Source organism: Schistocerca nitens, chromosome 4 (assembly GCF_023898315.1).
Source record: "Schistocerca nitens isolate TAMUIC-IGC-003100 chromosome 4, iqSchNite1.1, whole genome shotgun sequence".
NCBI lineage: Eukaryota > Metazoa > Arthropoda > Insecta > Orthoptera > Acrididae > Schistocerca > Schistocerca nitens.
Window position 1 is genome coordinate 286,535,289 of NC_064617.1, and position 26,028 is coordinate 286,561,316.

The 26,028-nt window shown below is 44.8% G+C and overlaps 1 protein-coding gene across 2 annotated transcripts in view; it reads left to right on the plus strand.

The window, feature by feature from the left end:
* Positions 1 to 26,028, plus strand: part of LOC126251417 (shootin-1-like) — a 298,533-nt gene that overhangs the window by 86,969 nt on the left and 185,536 nt on the right. The window contains exon 2 of one of the 2 annotated variants that reach the window (XM_049951830.1): positions 2,088 to 2,228. The exons of the other annotated variant lie outside the window; for it this stretch is intronic. The gene's annotated coding sequence lies outside the window, so the exon portion shown is untranslated. The remainder of the gene's footprint in view (positions 1 to 2,087; positions 2,229 to 26,028) is intronic. 2 annotated transcript variants of the gene reach the window in all.

The window sequence follows — 26,028 nt, forward strand, 5'->3', positions numbered from 1 at the left end:
GTAAGGTGACTGCAGCGGTATTCGTAGACTTGACAGCAGCGTACGACACCGACAACCACCAGTTACTATTAAAGAAGGTGTAAAAGCTAACCAATGATTTCAGCTTCACCAGGCACATCGCCAATCTTCTGCAGAACCGACGATTCTTTGTCGACCTCCAAGGCCAGTGTAGCCGATGGAGGGTACATAAAAGTGGCCTTCCCCAGGGAAGTCCGTTGGCTCCAGTTCTGTGCAACCCATAGTCTCCAACTGCAGGAGTTTCTTCTATAGTGATGATCTCGCTCTGGCAACCCAAACACAAACTTCGATTCAATAGGAATCTCCCTAAATAGAGCTCTTGAAGGTCTGTCAAAATACTACATAATAAAAAAGCTTAAACCAAACCCATCGACAGTCATACACTGAAGAGCCAAAGAAACTGGTACACCTGCCTAATATCATGTAGGGCCCCCGTGAACACACAGGAGAGCCGCAACACGACGTGGCATGGACTCGACTAATGTCTGAAGTAGTGCTGGAGGGAACTGACACCATCAATCCTGCATGGCTACCCATAAATCCGTAAGAATACGAGGGGGCGGAGATCTCTTCTGAACAGCATGTTGCAAGACATCCCAGTGATGTTCATGTCTAGGAGTTTGGTGGCTAGCGGAGGTGTTTTCTAAACTTTTTCAAGACACTGTCCATCTTACATCTGTTTTCGAGATAGTTTGCCGTTATAGTTGAAAGTTCACCCGTGCATGTGCAGATGGAACAGATTGGTCTGCAATGTAAGAGAGATCTTTTGTGTTGAGCCGGCCGAAGTGGCCGTGCGGTTAAAGGCGCTGCAGTCTGGAACCGCAAGACCGCTACGGTCGCAGGTTCGAATCCTGCCTCGGGCATGGATGTTTGTGATGTCCTTAGGTTAGTTAGGTTTAATTAGTTCTAAGTTCTAGGGGACTAATGACCCTAGCAGTTGAGTCCCATAGTGCTCAGAGCCATTTGAACCATTTGAATTTTGTGTTGAACCTGTCGAGGACATCTGTGTTGCTTTCCTCACGCAGAGTTTCCATGTCTCCAGGTTGCAAAAGTGGTACAGAATTTCGATCAAAGCTTGTATGAAAGACCTTTTTTTTTATTGTGAAACTAAGTAGGTCAGGATTAAATGGCAACATGAGTGCAAAAATCTGTGAAATTGTTTGCATCTGTCCATATAGCAACAGTGTTTACCAGATAAAAGTTGTCTTCAGCACGCCAAAAATAATTCAGTAATACTGAAAATTTGTTTCGTTTGTGATCTATGTTACTGAGAAATACGAAACAAAGTCGTTTGCAGTGAGGCTGCATTGCCATCTAAAAATGGCGCATTTGCAGTTTCTCCCTCCCCCCACCCCTCAAGCAGGTAGCGCAGCGTGGTGGTGGGGGAAGTGTGCAAGCAAGCTGAGCACTACGGCATGCGGGCCAGGCCAGAGCTCGCGAGCTAAAGTCTTGGTCCCGTGGACTATGTCGACCTGTTACCACCATAACAGCGCTTCACTGTACTCGTTTGATATCAAATGTCATATCTACTGGACAATAACTCGAAAAACTTACGAAGTACTCAAGAACAGATCGCGCTAGCGTTCTGTGTGCGATTTTCTTTGCAGTTGCACTGCACTTTCTCAGAACCCTTGCAACCATAGAAATTTTGTCCCACGACAATACACTCCTGTAGACAACGTCATCATCAGAGAACAATATGATAGTGCTGCCGATCCTATGTGATCAGTAAGACACAAGAAAGTACCCAGTGCAGAGTCCAGCGCGTACGTACATCACAAAGGGAACGGTACCAGCAGCCATCAGCAGAGCCGCCAGGGCCACCGACACAGGCCGGTGATTCATGCCGGTTCCGCTGTCGCTCTGGTGGTCTGTGTGGCCACTTTCGTAACTGCAGTCTGCGTACGCGTCACGTACTTCCTGCGACGTCAGGAGCACTTGTCTGGGTCGGCGCAAGAGACCGCACGCACTGCAGTCCTCGCCAAGTAGCACCCAGAAACTGTATCGCCCTGGCGGCGGGGACGCTACGAAATAAAACCTACCCTCCGGTTTTTATCTTCTGCCTACAGGTCGTAGAGAGGGGGCAGTCCTTTACCATGCCATGGCGCTGGTAGCCAGTTCTCGGAGCGTCTGAATTTCGGGAACAGTTCAAAGAAGACTGGTAGCTCCTAGAGCTGTTTGGTCTACATCAGTCCACCCATCAGGATCTAGTAAGTATTGCAATTCTTTTAAATATTTATAGCATTTGCCATTTTCAGCACTATAATTGTCACACAACTTGCTCTAGAAGTTAGGTGATAGGTGTCGTCTGTTCACGGTCTTCATATCTGTGATCTGATAATGGGATTCCAGTTCCATACCTGTAATCTTTCATTTTCTATTTTTAACAGGTATCGATCCCGTATGAACTTCCTCTCTAACAATTATTTCCTAGCGCTCTTCCATTTTTTTATGTTGCTGTTCGTACATGGTCACTTTTGTGTATCTCTTTGTACTCGTATTTCAAACGCTCAGCATTCTTTACAGCCTCTTCGCGTATTTCTCACCGCTATCCCCACACTATTTTTGAATCTTTTCCTATCGCCCAGGTCCTCAAAATGTCTTTTGTGTAGTTTATTGAGACTCTCTTCAGAGACAAATCAATACTCTGTTAAAAATCTGGCCAAATGTACACAAATTCTTCATTTAACAGTATTAGCATCCGGGTCTTCGCTACAAGATTCTGATTTTCAAAGATATATTATTCTTTTCTCTTACAACTAACAATGTAAAGTGACACTATATTAATTTTAAATATCTTCTGATATTTTTGTATACTCCACAAAACTTGTAGAAAAGAGAGGTGAGCTGTTAAGAGTGCTGTCGTCGTTTCAGATTTGTTTCTGGCTGAAAAACCTTGTTGCTTGGGTGCTCAGTTTGCCATCTCTCTTATCATAGCATACAACAGAAACACATTACACTCCACAGTCACACGTGTAAGCCACAAACAGTAAACAGGTATACCAACGACCCCTGGCACGTAAACTGCCGAAACAGAAATGCCCGTGCTAAGCCATGCACGACACGGGTGGATGAAAAAATAAGTGTTCCATAGATGGCTCTGGATAGAAAGACACTACATTGTGTGTGTGTGTGTGTGTGTGTGTGAGAGAGAGAGAGAGAGAGAGAGAGTATTTGTCAGTGTCTGTTTGTGCGTGTGTATATAAACCCGAATCCTACAAGAATATAGTTCACGTTAACGTTGATTAATTGGTGATATACAAGTGCTATGCTTATGTGAAAAAAATAGAACAAAGTTTCATGAATACATCTACACGTTCCAGATAATAATGACATGTTGTGTAAGAGATCACTGGAAGATATGGCCCATAACTAATCGTCGTTGGAATGAAACTTTCATACCCAACTTTCACTGCACCTCTGCTGGGGCGATTCGGCTAATATCACATTTCCAATCGACGCAGTTGTCCCACAGCTTTAGAAAACAGCGGCCGTTTTTGACGAGGGTTGGTGTTAACGGGGCAGTAGTTGCACTACACCGGAAAGCAGGCAGTGGTGTATTTTCCACGAGCATGTGTTGAAAGGTTGACATAAATGTAACCAGAGCTTCGGTTCAACGCATTGAGCAGTCACTGGCTGTTTGTAGTGCTCTCTGAACCTCACTAGACGTAACGAGAGTAATTCTTCAGGAACGCATTGAAAAGTATGTATTGATTCGATGGTATCCCCTACCTCGCAACCCATGTTCACGCAGTTCTACTGCTGCTTCTGTAGTTGATTCGCGAACACTCTTCACTGGTGTTGTCACAAGTGTTCCACTGTCAAGGCTTTGCATAAATGCAGCCGCTTACGTAGCCAACTGGTAAGACATACATTTATATTCGTCACGTCGTACTTTCCAAGCTCTTCGGTGCCCATGATAACTAACTACATCTGTACCTTCAATTCGTTTATTTTTATAGACGTATAATTCTAAATAGCGAAATGTCTCTCCTCTTGCCTCACTCTCTCGCAGTCACAGCAGACGAGTTACTAGTGCTTTAATATTACTGGTCATCCTACCGACTCAGTGCGATAGCGCATCATCTGTCGCAGGACACTTACTCCCCAAACGGAGCCCGAATGTCACGTAGCGAACTGGAGGGCCTTGAAAGTCTTTCCGGAGAAAATTTGGCTTTACTTAAGTAACGTAGCCACGTCTAATTTAAAGATGTATTATCGATGAAGGGGGCGCAACGATTAAAGTACTGGACTCGGATTCCTGACTTTCAGGACTCAGGTCCCAACTGCGGAGCCTCGCGGAGTGGCCGCGCGGTTTGAGGCGTCATGTCACGGACAAGCCGGCCGGAGTGGCCGAGCGGTTAAAGGCGCTTCAGTCTGGAACTGCGTGACCGCTCCGGTCGCAGGTTCGAATCCTGCCTCGGCCATGGATGTGTGTGATGTCCTTAGGTTAATTAGGTTTAAGTAGTTCTAAGTTCTAGGGGACTGATGACCACAGATTTTAAGTCCCATAGTGCTCAGAGCCATTTGAACCATTCATACATTCCATAAAATAATAGAGAAGAAAAATAATTATTGTTATTGTTATATTCCGCTTCTATTTACGCACATGCAACGTCACGGGGTACATCATTACGTCGCGGATCTTGAGAGCAAATAACCCATGACGCCGAAACAAGGTTGACATAGAAGCAGATTATCACAAGCGAAGAGTACCAGAGAAGATATTTCCTGATGTCTTGACAGATGTCCTATCATCCTGTCCCTTCTTCTTCTTGTCAGCGTTTTCCATATATCCCTTTATCCCTTTCCTCGCCAATCTTGCGCAGATACAGAAGCTATAATTTAAAAAACTGCTTTCACCGGATCATGACTACTAAGTACACTACTGGCCATTAAAATTGCAACACCACGAAGATGACTTGCTACAGACGCGAAATTTAACCGACACCAAGAAGATGCTGTCATATGCAAATGATTAGCTTTTCAGAGGATTCACACAAGGTTGGCGCCGGTGGCGACACCTACAATGTGCTGATATGACGAAAAATTCCAACAGATTTCTCATATACAAACAGCAGTTGACCGGCGTTGCATGGTGAAACGTTGTTGTGATGCCACGTGTAAGGAGGAGAAATGCTTACCATCACGTTTCCGACTTTATAAAGGTCGGATTGTAGCCTAACGCGATTGCGGTTTATCGTATCGCGACATTGCTGCTCGGGTTGGTCGAGATCCAATGATTGTTAGCAGAATATGGAATCGGTGAGTTCAGGAGGGTAATACGGAACGCCGTGCTGGATCCCAACGGCCTCGTATCACTAGCAGTCGAGATGACATCTTATCCGCATGGCTGTAACGTATCGTGCAGCCACGTCTCGATCCCTGAGTCAACAGATGGGGACATTTGCAAAACAACAACCATCTGCACGAACAGTTCGACGACGTTTGCAGCAGCATGAACTATCAGCTCGGAGACCATGGCTCCGGTTACCATTGACGCTGCATCACAGACAGGATCGCCTGCGATGGTGTACTCAACGACAAACCTGGGTGCACGAATGACTAAGCGTAATTTTATCGGATGTATACATCTTTACAGCATCATGATGGTCGCATCCGTGTTTGGCAACATCGCGGTGAACGCACATTGGAAGCGTGTATTCGTCATCGCCATACTGGCGTATCACCCAGCGTGATGGTATGGGGTGCCACTGGTTACACGTCTCGGTCACCTCTTGTTCGCTTTAATGGCACTTTGAACAGTGGACATTTAAAATGTGTTTCGACCCGTCGCTCTACCCTTCATGCGATCCCTGCGAAACCCTACATTTCAGCAGGATAATGCACGACCGCATGTTGCACGTCCTGTACGGGCCTTCCTGGATACAGAAAATGTTTAACTGCTGCCCTGGTCAGCACATTCTCCAGATCTCTCACCAATTAAAAACGTCTGGTCAATGGTGGCCGAGCAACTGGCTCGTCACAATACGCCAGTCACTACTCTTGATGAACTGTGGTATCGTGTTGAAGCTGCATGGGCAGCTGTACCTGTACACGCCATCCTAGCTCTGTTTGACTCAATGCCCAGGTGTATCAAGGCCGTTATTACGGCCAGAGGTGGTTGTTCTGGGTACTGCTTTCTCAGGATCTATGCACTCAAATTGCGTGAAAATGTAATCACATGTCAGTTCTAGTATAATATATTTGTCCAATGAATACCCGTTTATCATCTGCATTTCTTCTTGGTTTAGCAATTTTAATGGCCAGTAGCGTATCTGAACTGGGAGATAAAGGTTTCACACCAGCTGATTGTGGTTCAATATGATAGTCGAGAAACTGATAATTGACGAAAATCTTGTAGGCTTGTGTATATGTAACACTTTACACTGAGAAAACGCCGCTCCGGTAGTATGCCGCCTCGACAGTGTTGCTCTGGTGCTGCTTTCGGGAACAACTAGAGTAATTTTCCAGGGAAGACTCACTGTAGTATTAGATTATGTCCTATCAATCTGGTAAATCCATCGAAGTGGTAGACACCGAAAAATCCTCCCGTGGAGTAAGCGACCTATTCTGTAGGACCTCAGGGGTGGAATATCTGTTACATGTCGCCCTCTACTGCTCAAGCTACATATCGACGAAGCAATGAAAGAAATAATAAAAAAATTAGTAAGCGAGATTAAAATTCAAGGTGAAAGGGTATCAGTGTTAAGATTCGGTGATGATATTTTTATCTCCTGTGAAGGAGCGGAAGAATTACATAACCTGTTGATCAGAAAGAACAATTCTACTGAACAGAGAATATAAACTGAAAGTAAACAAACGGGGGCGAAAGTATTGAAGAGCAGTCAGATTACCGACAAACTTCACATCAAAATTTGGGACCATATAGTAGACGAAGTTAAGGAATTTTCATATCTTGAGAACAAAGTAACGCATGACGACGAAACGAGGTTGGCGTAGAAATAGAACATCACAAGTAAAGAAAGGATTCGTTGCCTCTTTTTGCCTGTAACAAATAATTAAAGAAATTTTTGAAAATTATATGGAAGTGAATCGTGAACTACGGTGAAAATCGAAAACGAGAGATTAGAATGTGCTGTTACAAAACGATGCTGAAAATTAAGTAGACTGATAAGAAATGAGGAGAGTCTCCACATATAGCAGAAGAAAGTAACATTTGTAAAACTGTAGGAGATAGAATATTATGATAAGATACGTGTTAAGATACAAGGAAATAACTTCCATGGTACTAAAGGGAGCCGTAGAGGCCAAACTTGCGTATGAAGAAAGAGATTGGAACATACATAACCAATTGAGGACATTGGTTACAAGTGCTACTCTGAGATGAAGAGGTTCGCTTAGGAGACTAAATCGTGACGAGGGCATCAACGCAGTTGAAAAGTAATTACAAAAAACAAGCGAAAAGCTCTATTTATTTGCTTAATGTGACAAATATAATCGCAAATGTAATTCCTTGGCAAGCTCCCTAGCGCACAGTAAAGATAACAAATCCTCGGAATCTGCACTGAAATTCGCCATTTCCTAGTGGTCCTTACTCCCTAAGCAGTTGGATATGAAGTCTTCCTAACATGGAATCGTGTAACGTTCTTGAGTGACGTGCCAGGTTGTTTCGTAGTGTGTCAGACGACCTTCTGCAAGAGTAATCTGCGCAGTTGCGGTATCCGCCTTCCTTGCACAATTCTTGGTGAGAAGTTGTGCGTCACAATTTGCGATATTAAATTCCTCTATTTCCATTGACCCCACGACGCATTCGACGACACAAGTGATGTTATCTCGTTTGTGGCTCTTCCGCTATTGGTTACGAAATTAAATCTTCTCCCACGTAAGCTGTTCAGCAGTTTGCCCGAGCTCTGTAGCAGCCTGTAGAACTTCTCCCTCTGCTACCGACTGTGGCGATGTTTGTCCATCCAGAAATATTTAAGAAAGTCATTCATCACTCTTTTACGTCAAAATGTGCATGCAGGGACAGTAATGTTCAAATCGGCCGTTCCCCGTACCCCCACCCCCCTTCCCCGCCACCTTTTTTTAACTACTCCCTCACTTCGTATGTGACACAGCTTTCGGACGCTGTTGGTTGCGTAACAGAAACCAATTTACACTACTTTTTTTATACAATTCTGCAGATCTGGCATGAAAATTGCCTTACGCTGTGAATTGTTTGAAGCAAAACAAATCCCCAAGATCACATACATGTTACTCTAGAAAACTGGATGTTCAGCTTTTAACAGAGCAGCAATTGACAAATGTTGAAGTTTACAATTTTACGTGAAAAGTTAGGCAATTTTTCTTTGAAAACGGTAAAATTAGATAGAAACGTAAAGTTTGAGAGTAGTATTGAATTCCAAAGCATCAAGAGAACTGTCTGCTGGATACCTTCTCCCTTTTTCTTACAGTAAAAAGGTCTGTAAAACGAAGATGGGATATTTTGGACTGGTTTTCAGACTTCCGTAAGTCTGCTGTATCTACTAATAAGCTCACGCACTCAAATTTACTCGTAAATTCTATTATCATCATTTTCTGTAAACTGTCTATCACCCAGTTTCCCCACTGGTTTATCATTGCTTTGTGTGTTTCTGTACAGCCCCTCCCCCACTTTCCCTTCTTACCGCTCTCGCTTTCTTCCTCAAGTGCGCGCGCACACTGTGTGTGTGTGTGTGTGTGTGTGTGTGTGTGTGTGTAACAGCACAGTAGTGCAATTAATGTACAATATTTACGTGGTCGTTACAAATGGGCGCCGTCTATCCTTAGTCGTGTCTGAAACTTTCTACTGCAGACACCGAATGGTTTCTAACAGTTTGCTAATTCATTCCTCTGGAATCTTGCATCAGACATCCCGTAGTTATAGCTTAGTGTTTTTTTACCGTATGAACAGTTTCTCGTTTCGTACTGTATCTATAATATGAACAACTGGTGCCGAGGTCCGTATTACCTTATACCATTTTTGAGCTTCGGCTGGTATTTTTAAATACCGTAAATTAGCATTTTTGAGTGTTTCCTGATGTTTCCTTCTGAGATTTTGCAGAAATATTCAAAATTCCACGCGTAAGAAGACGACTGTCGACAAACTACAGCAAAAAAGGGAAAGGGGCGTAGGGAGGTGGTTGGGAGCGAATCCACTGCTGTGAAATGGGGCCAACGGCGTGTCTTGCTGAAGTCCGCATACACATCCACGTGTCACAGAGTGTTAACCTGAATTACAATGCTTAGCCTCAAATAATATGGCTAAGTGTAAAAAAAATGAATAAGTGTCACGCTATAAATTAAAACGTCCAGATTTCAATCTCCAGTCTGTCCTTGTGTTTTTTCTGTCGCTTATCACTTCTTGCAACTCTGATAATGATTTGTTAGTGCGAAAACGGCAAGTTAGCCGTTGTTCGGATTGACGTTATACTTTAGAAACTCCTGCAACTGCTTGTGTAAGATTCAGCAGTGGGGTTAAGGTAAGGGCATTCAACCTGCAGTAGGAAATGACTAGGAAAGTACTGTGGTGTTAAAATCAACCTCCCCGTTAGTGACAGCTCTGTTTGAAAGATTCAGATTTACCCTCATTTTGAAAATCATGGCTTAAAGTAGGACTTTTTTACATGGGCTTCGTAGATTCCGAATAGTTCCAGGAGTGATACGTGTCTGTCAGCATTACGTATTGCAAGTAGCGACTGGGAAAGAAAGAAAACATGCAGACCGCAGCACTTGAGGTCTGACTCATGCTTGCGGGCTAAGTGCTCGCTTCCGTTTTCGCCCAGCTACTATGTATCTCAAGAACGGCGGCGTAAAAACACTGTTTTTATTGACAGTTTTACTACTGTTGTGTATGTCGTCAAATAACTGAGTTAGATGTGCTACTACCGCTCCCAATATATTTTAATACGAAGTTAATCGCGACGAGTTTGGTTAATGACATTTTATAATAGCTCCTACCGTCCACGTCTTTCTCCGTTTCAAGCATGAGTAATAAGAATTAAGAACATTCCGCTGCAGAAGTCATTTTCGCCCAGCTTCTGCCTAAGAAATATACTGAGGTGACAAAGGTAGTGATATGCCCATACACAGATGACGGTAGAAGGCGTACACAAAGTGTAAAAGGGCAAAGGCGGAACTGTGTTTTGTACTCAGATGATTCATGTGGAAAGGTTATTGACGTGATTATGGCCGTATGACAAGAATTAACAGACTCTAAATGCGGAATGGTAATTCGAGCTAGACACGTGGGACATGCAATCCCGGAAATCGTTAGGGAATTCAGTATTCCGAGATCCACTGTGTCAATTCACTAAACGTTTTAGCTAAACAATTTGTTACTTTGTACAGAGGAGCTGCAGCTTTCGAAATGGTGTAGACAAAAACGTTGTGTTGATAAAGATATAAATGTATTACGCCGACTGAAGAATGCCCGAAACTCGTCTAGGCATAAATAAAGGTGTACAAGAAATCGCTGGTTGCAGTATTTCTGCAAGGAAGTACGTGTGCATTGTTTTGTATGCTATGTAATGGTGAGGAGCACGTTACCGCTGCACCATTGCTCTACCCATTACAGTTTTGGGTGTTAGAAAAGAGTCTCGCAAACTCACCACGACTGTCTGCAGTTGTCCGACGTATTACACTACATGTATCTCTGTTCTTCCTCCGTTGCGCAGCTAATGTGTCTCACGAACTGGAGCGTGAATGATGTGGTAGTAGGGTCTCACTGGTGTGGCGGTGTGGTCACGGTTGTACACACTCAAACATTGTCTTAACGCAACACTCACAGTTACACTCGCATAATCCCTGTCCACATCTTCCGCAACACTAATTGCATCCGCCAGAAAGTGCTAATCATCAGTTATGTTCGTATTCGCGCCTTTAAAAGTCGATCAATTTACCTTCATTTCTTAAGTTTTTTTATATAAACTATACATTCTGTGACAGTATTGTTGCAGAACTTTGCATTTCTCTTTCTTTTTCTGAAGAATGTTGAAAATCAATTCAATCTTTAATTATATGCTCTGAAAAAAAGAGAGAGGAAAAAAACGAAGTCAAGTGTAGGAAGCTATTTTTGAAACCACAGGCCTGACTTGTAGTTGTTGCACTAGATGGATTGTCAGTTATTCCATTTGAAACCTCAGTGTTTCTCGGACATGAATTTCTGATAATATTTTGGCTTTACAGTCCCATGTCGTTTCACAGTTCGAAGGGAAATATTGTCGAAAACTGGCGTGCGTTTGGGAGACCGGTGGAAGAAAACAGAAATACCATGAAGTGGGGAGAAAGAGGTCCTTAATGGTTTTATACAAAAACAGGTCTGCCGCAAAACTAAACAGTGAATAAAAAGAGCTTTGCGAGGGGGGGCGGCAATTTCTCAGCTTGCAGGCCAATTAATTCTCCTGCCAGAACGGATGTACCATCATAGGTTTGGGCCACCAGTTCGTTCTTCATATTATAATCCCGAAACACGCCACTCAGCATATATAAACGAGTAGATTTGTTAATATATACATTCAAATCTGTATCTAACTTCATTTTATGCCTGCTTTGCGGTAGCGATAGTCGTTTCAGACAAGTCACGATATTCTATTCTTGTGAAACTAGTTGGCCCCAGTGGCAACAAACAAGAATATTTTCTTGGTTTTCACGATATTAGCGATACTAGAACAGCTACTTTATTCACTGTGCTGGATGGCTTGTTTCGTAATTATGATGTGAAGAACAAACTGGTGGTCCAAAGCTATCCGTTCTAGCAGGAGAATTAATTGACCTGGAAGCTAAGGTCCGTGAAATTGCCCTCTGCCTTGGCCCCCACCCCCAAAAAGCTCTTTTTACTCGCTGTTTGACACAACCGTTGCATTAGTTTTGCAACAGAACTGTTCTTGTATAAAACCTATGAGGATTTTTTTTTTTTTCTGCACGCTTCATGGTATTCTTGCTTTCTTCCACGGGTATTCCAAACGCACAGCAATTTTCGACAATATTGTAGGTAAACGCTTTCCTTCGAAAAGTGAAACGAAATGGAAGTGTAACGCCAGGATAATATCTGCCATTTACGAAAACTATACATGAATAACTGATATTTTAAATGCAATAATTAATATTTCATACTGTAGTGCAACGACTACGAGAGAAGCCTGTGGTTTCAAAAACAGCCTCTTACACTTTGACCTTGTTTTTCTTTTTCTCTCTGTTTATCAAAGCGACTAATTCGCAAGCTGAAGCTGCCACGAATAGAGGGGAAATGAAGGGTGGAATACATTAGCAATGAACTAATGTCAAATACAAACCGGTGTACTTCGAGATATTAGATAATATTGTAACACAACTGGAAACAAGATATTCACATTGTGATAAGTTGCTCTTCCTTAAATTAGGCAATAGTACCCAGTTGGTCAGTTACGCTTAGCATTTCCTTGTAGACGGTGTGGACCCATTATTACAAACGTATGGTGCTTACTTTACTCGTTTTGAGTTGCATGTAGCACTGGAGACAGTATTTTCGTCCCAACATTAATAAAAGCTTTACTTTGTCAATTTGGGGTACGTTATCAAAAGAATGATTGAGAATGGAATGGATCAAATTTTTCCAGAAGCTTTCAAACTGTTTCGTCTAATTGCTACCACCTTGCAATAAGTTCTTAAGCTGAAAGGAGTTTTTCTTGTCTGAAACGCGTAAAAACGTATTTGAGGAACAGTATGGCCCAGGATCACTTATCGACTCACATGAAGTGACGCTGTCGTCGAAAGATTCGGGAAGGAGGAGGATCATCAAGGTCACATGTTTTACAAGTAACAACGATCGCGCCCTCTGTACCACTTCTTTTGTAAATAAAATTCAGAGTGATAGTATTATTATTATTAGCAGTAGTAGTAGTAGTAGTAGTAGGTATCGTATTAGTAGTCGTAGTAGTATTAGTAGTAGAAGTAGCAGTATAGGTGGTAGTTTCGGTGGTGGTCGTTAGGAACGCTAGGGAAGAGGATATTCCGGTCTCTTTCAGGGCCTCCCCAGAAATTAGGCCAGTGGTCTATCACTGTCAGGCAACAGTGCGGGCAATCATCAAGAAGTTTCAAGGGACTGGTTCAACAAACAATAAAGGCAGATCCGGACCTATGATAGTTCTTACATGCAAGGAGCGTCGAAGAACAGTTCGTCTTGCACAAAAAGAGCCCTTTAAAAGTACAGGGTCGGTTGTATCGAACATCCAGGCAACCTCTAACAAACAGGTCAGTGCTCAAACTGTTAGGAATGTTTTGAATGCAGCTAATATTCATGGCAGATCACCTAGAAAGTGTCCATTTATTTCGGAAGTTAACAGAAGAAAACGCGCTTGGAAAGGAAAAGTATGGCGCAAACCAAATACAGAGCTCTAGTCACATGTCCTACGTACAGTAAAAAATAAAAATGGGGGAGGGAGCATAATGGTTTGAGAATGCATGCCAGCTTCTATTGTTGGTGACTTGGGAATTATTGAAACTGTCATAGATCCTCGTAAAGATATCGATGTGTTGCGAGGCCATTTATGTAGAAGTTCATAAAACTGGGTCTTGATGACGACTTTCCGGCTCACAGAACTAGGAAGCGGTTAATAACTTCTCCAAGAAGGGTTTTAAAGCACCACAGAGCCTTGAACTTAACCCGACAGCGCATCTTTGGGCATATTTGGATAAGTCGTTGTACACGGAAGTGGGAGTTGCAGACAGGAATGGTCGAACATCTCACCAGATATTACTCGCAACTGGGCACACCCCATGCCAAGACGTCTGCAACCTGTCATCAATGCCAACGGTATGCACACAGGCTACTACAATTAGGTACGTGAATTAGACAGTCTTTAATTTCATTTTTGTGTAGATGTGTCAATATTTTTTTGATGTGTAGAGCAATTGATTTCTTTTTGTAAACTAATATTTTTGTTAAGAAACAAATTATACTAGAAGAACCTTATGTTTATTTCTGTACCTATAAATAACCATAACAGTGTGTTGGCGTCACCTTTATTTGTTCGTAATGATATATACTGGTAGGTGTGCCAGTACTTTGTGGTGCCACTGTACGACTCCTTGTCACCGGACTGTGCACGAGGCCCTGTGTTAAGTGTCAAATGTCGCAGCGGTGTGATTGACAAATGGCACTGTTGATGGCGAAACGTTCCTCCGATGGGGTGTTGTAATACGTCTGCATACCGAACAGTCGGCCGGTCAACCGTCTCTATGCCACCTTCTCAAATGGCCTTGCTGTTGACGGGATGTTACACCCTAATCTTCCTTCCTTTTCTAAGCCACTGTCACTACGTTTACTTGCGACACAGCTTTAGAAAGACGGAAACCGACTTCGGAAACAATTTTCGGTGTCGTATTTACATGTTAAAGCATTCGTTTGGAAATCTGCTGTTCCAGTTTGTCAGCACAACCGCTGTCTCTCTTCAGTTAAATAATAGAGGTAGACAATTTCATGCTCAAAATAATGCTTCTCTCTTTTGCTGCACAAAAACCTTCCATCCAGATTAGCATAATATTAAAAAAAAAAAAGACGTAACCTGATAACCCAAGCACGTTAAGAAAAAGCGTCGGGCGTTACTTAGGAGAGAAAATCGATTGTGGAAATACTATAACCGCATTACCAGGATCGGTATTGGAGTGTTTAAATGACCAACCAGAAGCGATACTGGGAAATCGGCTTACGATATCCGGCTTTGGGACCCTTTATGATATCCGATTTTGGGAGCCCATGTCAGCATTGTGTATGTCGCAAACAGCAGCTACAGGCAGCACAAAATTATACCGACCTTTCCACAGCTCACACTTTAAATTAGTGGCGATGCAGTGACGAACGTTATTTTCCATTAAACGTTTAAAAATATACAGAATATCACACACTGAATCTACACATAATTGCACTTGCTGCATTTCACAGCTAGACTAGAATGTGATTCTTAAAATCCTGAACGTCAGTCGTAGCGTTCTTCCGGGGAAAGCCACTTCCCCACCACAAGCGCTGTTCGCTCATCCGTTTGTAAATAGCTGGGTGGCTCCCTTGGTGATGTTCCAGAGGAGTAGGCTGAAGATGTCCGACGAGCGTAAGTGCTAGAAGAAATTGGAGTATTTCTTAGCAGCGGCTGAGATAGTACAGGGTGATTCAAAAAGAATACCACAACTTTAAAAATGTGTATTTAATGAAAGAAACCTAATATAACCTTCTGTTATACATCATTACAAAGAGTATTTAAAAAGGTTTTTTTTTCACTCAAAAACAAGTTCAGAGATGTTCAATATGGCCCCCTCCAGACACTCGAGCAATATCAACCCGATACTCCAACTCGTTCCACACTCTCTGTAGCATATCAGGCGTAACAGTTTGGATAGCTGCTGTTATTTCTCGTTTCAAATCATCAATGGTGGCTGGGAGAGGTGGCCGAAACATCATATCCTTAACATACCCCCATAAGAAAAAATCGCAGGGGGTAAGATCAGGGCTTCTTGGAGGCCAGTGATGAAGTGCTCTGTCACGGGCTGCCTGGCGGCCGATCCATCGCCTCGGGTAGTTTCATAACTAAACTTTTTCGTAGGACTCTCCATACAGTTGATTGTGGAATTTGCAGCTCTCTGCTAGCTCTGCGAGTCGATTTTCCTGGGCTGCGAACAAATGCTTGCTGGATGCGTGCTACATTTTCATCACTCGTTCTCGGCCGTCCAGAACTTTTCCCTTTGCACAAACACCCATTCTCTGTAAACTGTTTATACCATCGTTTAATACACCACGTAACACCGTACTTCGTTCGAAATACACGCTGAACAACTGTCGTCGATTCACTTCTGCCGTACTCAATAACATAAAAAGCATTCTGTTGAGCGGTCGCCATCTTAGCATCAACTGACGCTGACGCCTAGTCAACAGCGCCTCAAGCGGACAAATGTACAACTAAATGAAACTTTATAGCTCCCTTAATTCGCCGACAGATAGTGCTTAGCTCTGCCTTTTGTCGTTGCAGAGTTTTAAATTCCTAAAGTTGTGGTATTCTTTTTGAATCAGCCTGTATTTTACATACAACATAAGGCCATAAAGCCGACACCATTTCCGCCCTCTCCATTTGCATCATCGCCTTCATCCCATTTTCACGGCAACCGTAGTGTCGCATAAAAAGGGTCTGTGCGCACAACAGGCAAACCGTGCAACACGCACGGAGGACTGTACTCCTCACACTCACAAGGACATTTGGCACCATACAACCCGATTATTTGCTGGTGATCGTCGTTTGCTGGTGATCGTCGGGATCGACCCATGGTGCGTTCTTTATTTGTTCTCAGTTCCGTGTAGAATTTGAGACTGTATTTCTTGCCGACATAAATAAAAATGTCACTGTGTCAATTTGGGTTACGTTACCAAAAGAATGACTGAGAATTTTCCTGGAGCTTTCAAACTGTTTTGTTTAATTGCTATCCTTGTGCAACACGTTCTTAAAGTGAAAGGAGTTTTTCTTATTTGAAACGCTTAAAAACGTATTTGAGGAACAGTACGACCCAGGCTCATTTATCAGCTCTTGCTTGTACGTCAACTGAAAAACCAGTACTTGAAATTCGAGACACACGAAATGCTGCTGTCGTCGAAATATCAGGAAGGAGGAGGTCATGTTGTTTACTTGTTTTACAAGTAACAACGATCAAACGCTCGCTCTGTCACTTCTTTTGTAAATAAAAGTCAGTGTGATTATTATTGCTGTTATTATTATTAGCAATAATAGCAGTAGTACTGGAGGTAGGTGTTGTCTTAGTAGCTGTAGTAGTATTAGTAGTAGCAGTAATAGCAGAAGCGATAGTGTTGGTGGAGGTCGTTGGGAACGCTAGGGATGGGGATTTTCTAATATGTTTCCTGACCACCCCAAAATTTAGGCCTATCATCTGCCACTGGTAACAGGCAGGAGTAATTAAGTAAGACTGGCAGCAACAGGCGGGAATAATTAAAGACTGGCCGCTGACCGGCAGGAGTAAGACTGGCGGGTTGTCGATGGGATTTAATTATGACTGCAGTACTAAGCCGCGCGGAGTGGCCGCGCGCTTTGCGGCGCCATGTCACGGATTGTGCGACCCCTTCCGCCGGAGGTTCGAGTCCTCCCTCGGGCATGGGCGTGTGTGTTGTTCTTAGCGTAAGTTAGTTGAAGTAGTGTGTAAGTCTAGGGACTGATGACCTCAGCGGTTTGGTCCCTTGGAAATTCACACACATTTGAACATTTGCGGTACTAACTACGACTAGCGGGTAAACGTCGGTAGTAACTATTACTGCCAGGTAGACGGCAAGAGTAACTATGACTGGTGGGTAACGAGCAGTAGTAACTATTACTAGTGAGTAAACTGGCGGTAGTAACTTTGATTAGCGGGAGTTCCTATGACTGGCAGGTAACCGGCAGTAGTAACTATGACTAGGGAGTAACTGATTGGAGTAACTGTGACTAGCAGGTAACCGTCAGTAGTAACTATGACTGGCAGCTAATCGGCAGGCAGTGACTAATACTTTGGGTAAGTGGCAATAGTAACTGGCGCTAGTAACCATGATTGGCAGGTAATCAGCAGTATTATTTATGGCTGGGGAGTAACTGGCGGTAGTAATTATGACTGGTGAGTAGCCGGCAATAGTAACGATGATTAGGTACTAACAGGCGGTAGTACGTATGATTGGTGCATAGCCGGCAGTAGTAATTACAACTGACAGGTAACTGGCAGTAGTGGCTGTAGTAACTATGACTGGTGGGTTACCAGCGGTAGTGACTATGACTAGAAAGTAACTGGTGGGAGTAACTATGACTGGTGGGTAATTGACACTAGCAACTATTACTAGAGAGTAACAAGTGGTGGTAACTATGGTGGGTAACTGGCAGTAGTAAATATGACAGGCAGTAGTAACTATGAGTGCCAGTAGTAACTATGACTGGCAGGTATTGGCAATAGCCGGCTGGTGTGGCCGAGCGATTCTAGGCGCTACAGTCTGGAACCGCGCGACCGCTACGGTCGCAGTTCGAACACTGCCTCGGACATGGGTGTGTGTGATGTCCTTAGGTTAGTTGGGTTTAAGTAGTTCTAAGTTTTAGGGGACTGATGACCTCAGCAGTTAAGTCCCAGAGTTCTCAGAGCCATTTTATTGGCAGTAGAAACTATGACTGGCAGGTAACCAACAGTAGTAAATATGACTAAGGAGTAACTGGCAGTAGTAACTATAACTGGTGGGTAACCAGCCATAGTAACTATGTCTAGGGAGTGCCCAGTGGGAGTAACAATGACTGGCAGGTAACTGGCAGTAGTGACTATGACTTACAGATAACCATCAGGAGTAACTATGACTGGCAGGTAAGCAGCAGTAGTAACTATGACTGGGGAGTAGCCAGCAGTATTAACTGTGACTAGTAGGTAACCAGTGGTTGTAATTACGATTGGCAGGTAGCCAGCAGTAGTAACTATGACTGGGGAGTAACTGGCAGTATTCAAGCGGGTGACCAGTGATAGTAGTTATGATTGGCAGATAGCCAGCAGTAGTAACTGTGACTGACAGGTAACCCGCAGTACTAACTACACTCCTGGAAATGGAAAAAAGAACACATTGACACCGGTGTGTCAGACCCACCATACTTGCTCCGGACACTGCGAGAGGGCTGTACAAGCAATGATCACACGCACGGCACAGCGGACACACCAGGAACCGCGGTGTTGGCCGTCGAATGGCGCTAGCTGCGCAGCATTTGTGCACCGCCGCCGTCAGTGTCAGCCAGTTTGCCGTGGCATACGGAGCTCCATCGCAGTCTTTAACACTGGTAGCATGCCGCGACAGCGTGGAAGTGAACCGTATGTGCAGTTGACGGACTTTGAGCGAGGGCGTATAGTGGGCATGCGGGAGGCCGGGTGGACGTACCGCCGAATTGCTCAACACGTGGGGCGTGAGGTCTCCACAGTACATCGATGTTGTCGCCAGTGGTCGGCGGAAGGTGCACGTGCCCGTCGACCTGGGACCGGACCGCAGCGACGCACGGATGCACGCCAAGACCGTACGATCCTACGCAGTGCCGTAGGGGACCGCACCGCCACTTCCCAGCAGATTAGGGACACTGTTGCTCCTGGGGTATCGGCGAGGACCATTCGCAACCGTCTCCATGAAGCTGGGCTACGGTCCCGCACACCGTTAGGCCGTCTTCCGCTCACGCCCCAACATCGTGCAGCCCGCCTCCAGTGGTGTCGCGACAGGCGTGAATGGAGGGACGAATGGAGACGTGTCGTCTTCAGCGATGAGAGTCGCTTCTGCCTTGGTGCCAATGATGGTCGTATGCGTGTTTGGCGCCGTGCAGGTGAGCGCCACAATCAGGACTGCATACGACCGAGGCACACAGGGCCAATACCCGGCATCATGGTGTGGGGAGCGATCTCCTACACTGGCCGTACACCACTGGTGATCGTCGAGGGGACACTGAATAGTGCACGGTACATCCAAACCGTCATCGAACCCATCGTTCTACCATTCCTAGACCGGCAAGGGAACTTGCTGTTCCAACAGGACAATGCACGTCCGCATGTATCCCGTGCCACCCAACGTGCTCTAGAAGGTGTAAGTCAACTACCCTGGCCAGCAAGATCTCCGGATCTGTCCCCCATTGAGCATGTTTGGGACTGGATGAAGCGTCGTCTCACGCGGTCTGCACGTCCAGCACGAACGCTGGTCCAACTGAGGAGCCAGGTGGAAATGGCATGGCAAGCCGTTCCACAGGACTACATCCAGCATCTCTACGATCGTCTCCATGGGAGAATAGCAGCCTGCATTGCTGCGAAAGGTGGATATACACTGTACTAGTGCCGACATTGTGCATGCTCTGTTGCCTGTGTCTATGTGCCTGTGGTTCTGTCAGTGTGATCATGTGATGTATCTGACCCCAGGAATGTGTCAATAAAGTTTCCCCTTCCTGGGACAATGAATTCACGGTGTTCTTATTTCAATTTCCAGGAGTGTATTATTGGGGAGTAACTGGTGCTAGTAATTATGATTGGAGGCAAATGGCAGTAGTAACTATGATTGAAACCTATGTGTCAGTAGTAACTATGACTGGCAGGTAACTGGCCGTAGTAACTATGGCTAGTGGCTAACTGAGGTAGTAACTGTGATGAGCGTGTAACCGGCAGTAGTAACTATGACTAAGGAGTAGCCAGGGCTAGCAATTGTGACTGGTCGGTAGCCAGCAATAGTAACTATGACTAGGGAGTAATCGGCAGTAGCACCTATGATTGGTCGGTAACCAGCGGTAGTAACTATGATTGATGAGTAACCAACAGTAGTAACTATGACTTACGGGTAACCGGCATTAGTAACGACAGCAGTAGTAAGAGTAACTGACATTTGTAACTATGACTGGTAGGTAACGGGCAGGAATAGTTTAGGGTGTAACGGGAGGTAGTAACTATGACTGGTGGGTAGCTGGAAGCAGTGATTACGACTGGCAGATGGAGATCAATTTTCCTTTTGTAGGGCTAGCATGTAACCACTTGTGCTGCTCATACCATGAACTTCAGAATGCATGTGTTTTGAACTTAGCTTTCTGTACGCCGGTGTTGAACGTCCTGTCTCCAAAAATTCATGTTGTTACGTTCCACATCTCTTTGTACACGTGAGCATGTGCAAGGAAGTCATTATGTCCTCACTCGAAAGTGTTACATCAGTTAGGGCTTATCTATACCAACTGCATGCGTGTCAGGTGCTGCACATGGGACAACTAACATAAGAGAAACCTAGAGAGGCAGAACCACAACTTTTCGGCTCCTGTGCTATGGAAGCGCACGGCGGTAGGGCTATCCCCTCTTCCGCTCTTCAGTTCCTAGCAGTGACGTCATGGTTACAACGGAAACGGAGCTTTTGCAGGCGGCCTGGTGTGTGCGTGGCCTTCTTGTAATTTGCTTCGCTCCGCCACCTGCCTTGTGTTACACACTATGACTTGCTCTTTCCTGTTGGCGGTTTACAATAACAAAAGCTAACGTCTTTCGCGCTCCCTGACAAAAGTTCATAAAGGTTTATTGTAAAAACTATCATTGCTTCTGCTGCTGCTACTACTATTATTATTATTACTGCTGCTGCTACTACTACTACTACTACTACTACTACTACCACCACCACCACCACCGAATAAAAGTGAGGAGGCCCGGCCGCCTCCGTCTCCTCTGATCGACCGCCATTGTTGGAGTACGCGAGCGGCACGTGGAATGCGCAATATGCAATCGAGTGCCGCATCAAACGCGACTTGTTCAGGCCTGCAGGGAGCTGGTTGCTAGTGGAGGGAAAGCCGGAGTGCAGCGTAGTAGCGTGGCGACCTTCACAGCTGTGCGCTGGGGAGCGGAAGCGTGGTCGCGACAGCGCGCCGCGGTCGGAGGTCGGCTGGGCGGTTTGCTGTGGTGCGGCGTGGCGTGTGTAGCCAGCTGACACGTCACTGCCGTGCCTGCGGCCGGCCGGCCGGGCGGTCGCGGCCGCCGCGCGTGAGTAAGCCGCCGGCGGGGCGAGCGAATATGACCCCAATAGACGCGTCACTCGGCCATCGCGCACGGCTCATCAAAGGCTGCGTAGTCTCCTGCAGGAGCTAATTATAGCTCTCTCGCGGCTGAAGACAGGCACCTAAGGGAAACCGAGAGCACTAAGTCACTCGCTATATATACAGGGCGATTCAGCTGCGCCTACAAATGTCGTTTTATGCCACCCTCACTACATCTGTATCAGGAACGGTATCCATACAGGCGACAGCCTTGTAGTCGATTGTGGTGTGCGTACTGTAAGACCTTCGGTACACACACCATCAGATTATTTGACTTGTCGCTCTAGCGAAGTAGGCGAGTGTCAGCAATATGTCTCGTGGCGTGTTTATCTTCTGCCGTTAGGTCAGACGATAGAAATGCCACTTGCACGCTTGGAGTAGCAGATTGACGGTGACCAACTTTAAACAGAACTTGATTCATTTTCACACACATTTATTAAAATAATAACAACCATAAACCTTACTTAACTTGATTCTGGATGCTATTTACAATTGACAATCTGAAGTTCCTTTGGTCTTGGTACGTTAATCTTATTCTCACATATCTCTGATACTTGACAAAGTGTATATACATTTCTCTTCATGGCTATGTACAGGAGTGTGATAATCCTATTAGGCGCAGACCGAAACTTGACTACAGACTAATGCAGACTGACTAATCGGAGGTCTGTACACTCGATATAATACCTCGTGCGTTCATGAATCACTGCGCGATTGTGATCCGCGAGGAGAAAAGGTTCTACGTTAGCAGCAATCTCACTGGCTGCGTTACATATTAATACGCGGATCGGCAGAAGCAGAATTTGGTCCGTCTCTAAGACAGCGCCATCTCGTAGTGCGGAGACGGACGAGCGCTGCGCCTGAGCTGTTGTGCTTAGCGGGGCGCGCTCTAGTGGGAAAGTTGTGTACGCGCTGCCTATACGCGGAACTATGTACACAACATCGATATACACTGGTGGACAGAAATATTCACACAGCAGGATATATCATACGTAGATTTAATGTCTAGCCTACTTATAACATTTGTGAATACTAGCGATCTGTATATTGAGCAAGCAGTAAAGGAAACAAAAGAAAAATTCGGAGTAGGTATTAAAATTCATGGAGAAGAAGTAAAAACTTTGAGGTTCACCGATGACATTGTAATTCTGTCAGAGACAGCAAAGGACTTGGAAGAGCTGTTGAACGGAATGGACAGTGTCTTGAAAGGAGGATATAAGATGAACATCAACAAAAGCAAAACGAGGATAATGCAATGTAGTCAAATTAAATCGGGTGATGCTGAGGGAATTAGATTAGGAAACGAGACACTTACAGTAGTAAAGGAGTTTTGCTATTTAGGGAGTAAAATAACTGATGATGGTCGAAGTAGAGAGGATATAAAATGTAGTCTGGCAATGGCTAGGAAATCGTTTCGGAAGTAGAGAAATTTGTTAACATCGAGTATAGATTTAAGTGTCAGGAAGTAGTTTCTGAAAGTATTTGTGTGGAGTGTAGCCATGTATGGAAGTGAAACATGGACGATAACTAGTTTGGACAAGAAGAGAATAGAAGCTTTCGAACTGTGGTGCTACAGAAGAATGCTGAAGATAAGGTGGGTAGATCACGTAACTAATGAGGAGGTATTCAAAAATGGTTCAAATGGCTCTGAGCACTATGGGACTCAACATCTTAGGTCATAAGTCCCCTAGAACTTAGAACTACTTAAACCTAACTAACCTAAGGACATCACACACACCCATGCCCGAGGCAGGATTCGAACCTGCGACCGTAGCAGTCCCGCGGTTCCGGACTGCAGCGCCGGAACCGCTAGACCACCGCGGCCGGCCTGAGGAGGTATTGAATAGGTTTGGGGAGAAGAGAAGTTTGTGGCACAACTTGACTAGAAGAAGGGATCGGTCGGTAGGACATGTTTTGAGGCATCAAGGAATCACAAATTTAGGATTGGAGGGCAGCGTGGAGGGTAAAAATCGTAGAGGGAGACCAAGAGATGAATACACTAAGCAGATTCAGAAGGATGTAGGTTGCAGTAGGTACTGGGAGATGAAGAAGCTTGCACAGGATAGAGTAGCATGGAGAGCTGCATCAAACCAGTCTCAGGACTGAAGACCACAACAACAACAAACATAAATAATCCTTAATACTGTTCCAAAAAGAGAGTTAAAGTCGTAACTGTACTGTGATAATGGACGGCCATAAGTAATCACAGAGTCACTTATGTCGCACTGATTTAGCTGCATACATCTAATAGCATGTATTCATTCCCTTGCCTTCAGCCTGTCCTGCATTGGTTGTACTAGCTTTCTTGTTACTGCTGCGTCGATCTTCCCCCGTTCTTGAACAATCACTTCCTTCATGGCCGAGTGGTTCTAGGCTCTTTAGTCCGGAACCGCGCTGCTTCTACGGTCACAGGTTCGAATCCTGTCTCGAGCATGGATGTGTGTGATGTCCTTATGTTAGTTAGGTTTAAGTAGTTCTAAGTCTAGGGGACTGTTGGACTCAGATGTTAAGTCCCATAGTGCTTAGAGCCAGTTGAACCATCACTTCCATCAGTAGTGTTTTACTGGAAATATGATGTTTTCTGATTCTTTTTCTAACTCTTTCCACAAATGTTCAATAGGGTTCATGTCTGGGGACTCTGGTGGTGTTTGTAGGGTGTGGGGGGTATTATACAGACTCCACATTGTATGCTGTATGTTTTGGATCATTGTCCTGTTGGCCGGCCGAAGTGGCCGTGCGGTTAAAGGCGCTGCAGTCTGGAACCGCAAGACCGCTACGGTCGCAGGTTCGAATCCTGCCTCGGGCATGGATGTTTGTGATGTCCTTAGGTTAGTTAGGTTTAACTAGTTCTAAGTTCTAGGGGACTAATGACCTCAGCAGTTGAGTCCCATAGTGCTCAGAGCCATTTTGTCCTGTTGGCAATGGTAGTCAGTATTCAAACCTAGTTTTTCAGCACTGACTTTCAAATTTCTCTTTAAAATACCCAGATACACATACTGATCCATAGTTCTATCAATAAATACCAGTTCCCCCACACCTGACGCAGCCATACACCCCCAGACCATGATACCGCCACCACCATGTTGTACAGTACAGGCCATATTAGCAGGTTCCAAATCGGTATTTCGTCTTCTCCACACTAAAATACGTCCAGCGTCATGGAAAAGGTTGAACTTGCTCTCGTCAGAGAAAAACTCTGTTCAGGAACTCTGAGTCCTTGGTCACATATTGATTTGCAAATTGCAACCTTTACTTCCTATTTGCCTTGCTTATATAGGGCTTCTTTCTCGGAACTCGAGCTTTGTAGCCGGCTCGATGAAACATCCTCCGGACAGTCTTTGGGTGAGCTTATTTCCCATAAAGTTCTTGTATTTGTTCAAATGGCTCTAAGCACTATGGGACTTAACATCTGAGGTCATCAGTCCCCTAGACTTAGAACTACTTAAACCTAATTAACCTAAGGACATCACACATATCCATGCCCGAGGCAGCATTCGAACCTGCGACCGTATCAGCAGCGCTGTTCCGGACTGAAGCGCCTCGAACAGCTCGGCCACAGCGGCCGGCTTCCTGTATGTGCAATCTCTGATGAACTTATTTATGTGTTTTCTTAATAATCCTTATAATGTGCCTCTCTTCTCTTTCTGAAAAGTGACGTGGTCTTCCAACACGATGCCCATTTATCAATGTTTTTGGTTTTTGTACCTGTAAACAACACTGCACGCTGTATAACGGCTCCTCTTAACGATCGTTGCTATTTCAGTATATGATTTACCCTCTTCATGCAACGTTACCATTATCTTCCTCTCTTCTGGAGTTGTTTCCTTCCCTTTTCTATCCATGTTGTTGTCACTGGCGTATTTGCGTGTTCGGCACGCTGACCTTGCTGCTGTCTTCTCTCAGCGACACCCAGCTTGGAACTGTGGCGATGTGTTTGTATTGTACTGCCTGTGTGTGAAAACTAACGTCTGCGTAAACTACAACACCTATCAGCCTTTCGGTCTCTGGCTTTTAACCAATGCTTTGGATTTAAATAAATTTGTGTATACGCAAACATCTGGGCCACATGGCGTGAATAATGGACATAACAACATCGACTATTCACCACCTTCATTTTAAAGGCAAGATCTACTACAAACAAGACTGTGTGTGAAACTTCCTGGCAGATTAAAACTGTGTGCCGGACCGAGACTCGAACTCGGGACCTTTGCATTTCGCGGGCAAGTGCTCTACCAAAATGAGATTTTCACTCTGCAGCGGAGTGTGCGCTGATATGAAACTTCCTGGCAAATTAAAACTGTGTGCCGGACCGAGACTCGAACTCGGGACCTTTGCCTTTCGCGGGCAAGTGCTCTACCACTATTGGCAGAAGTAAAGTTGTGAGGACGGGGCGTGAGTCGTGCTTGGGTAGCTCAGTTGGTACAGCACTTGCCCGCGAAAGGCAAAGGTTCCGAGTTCGAGTCTCGGTCCGGCACAC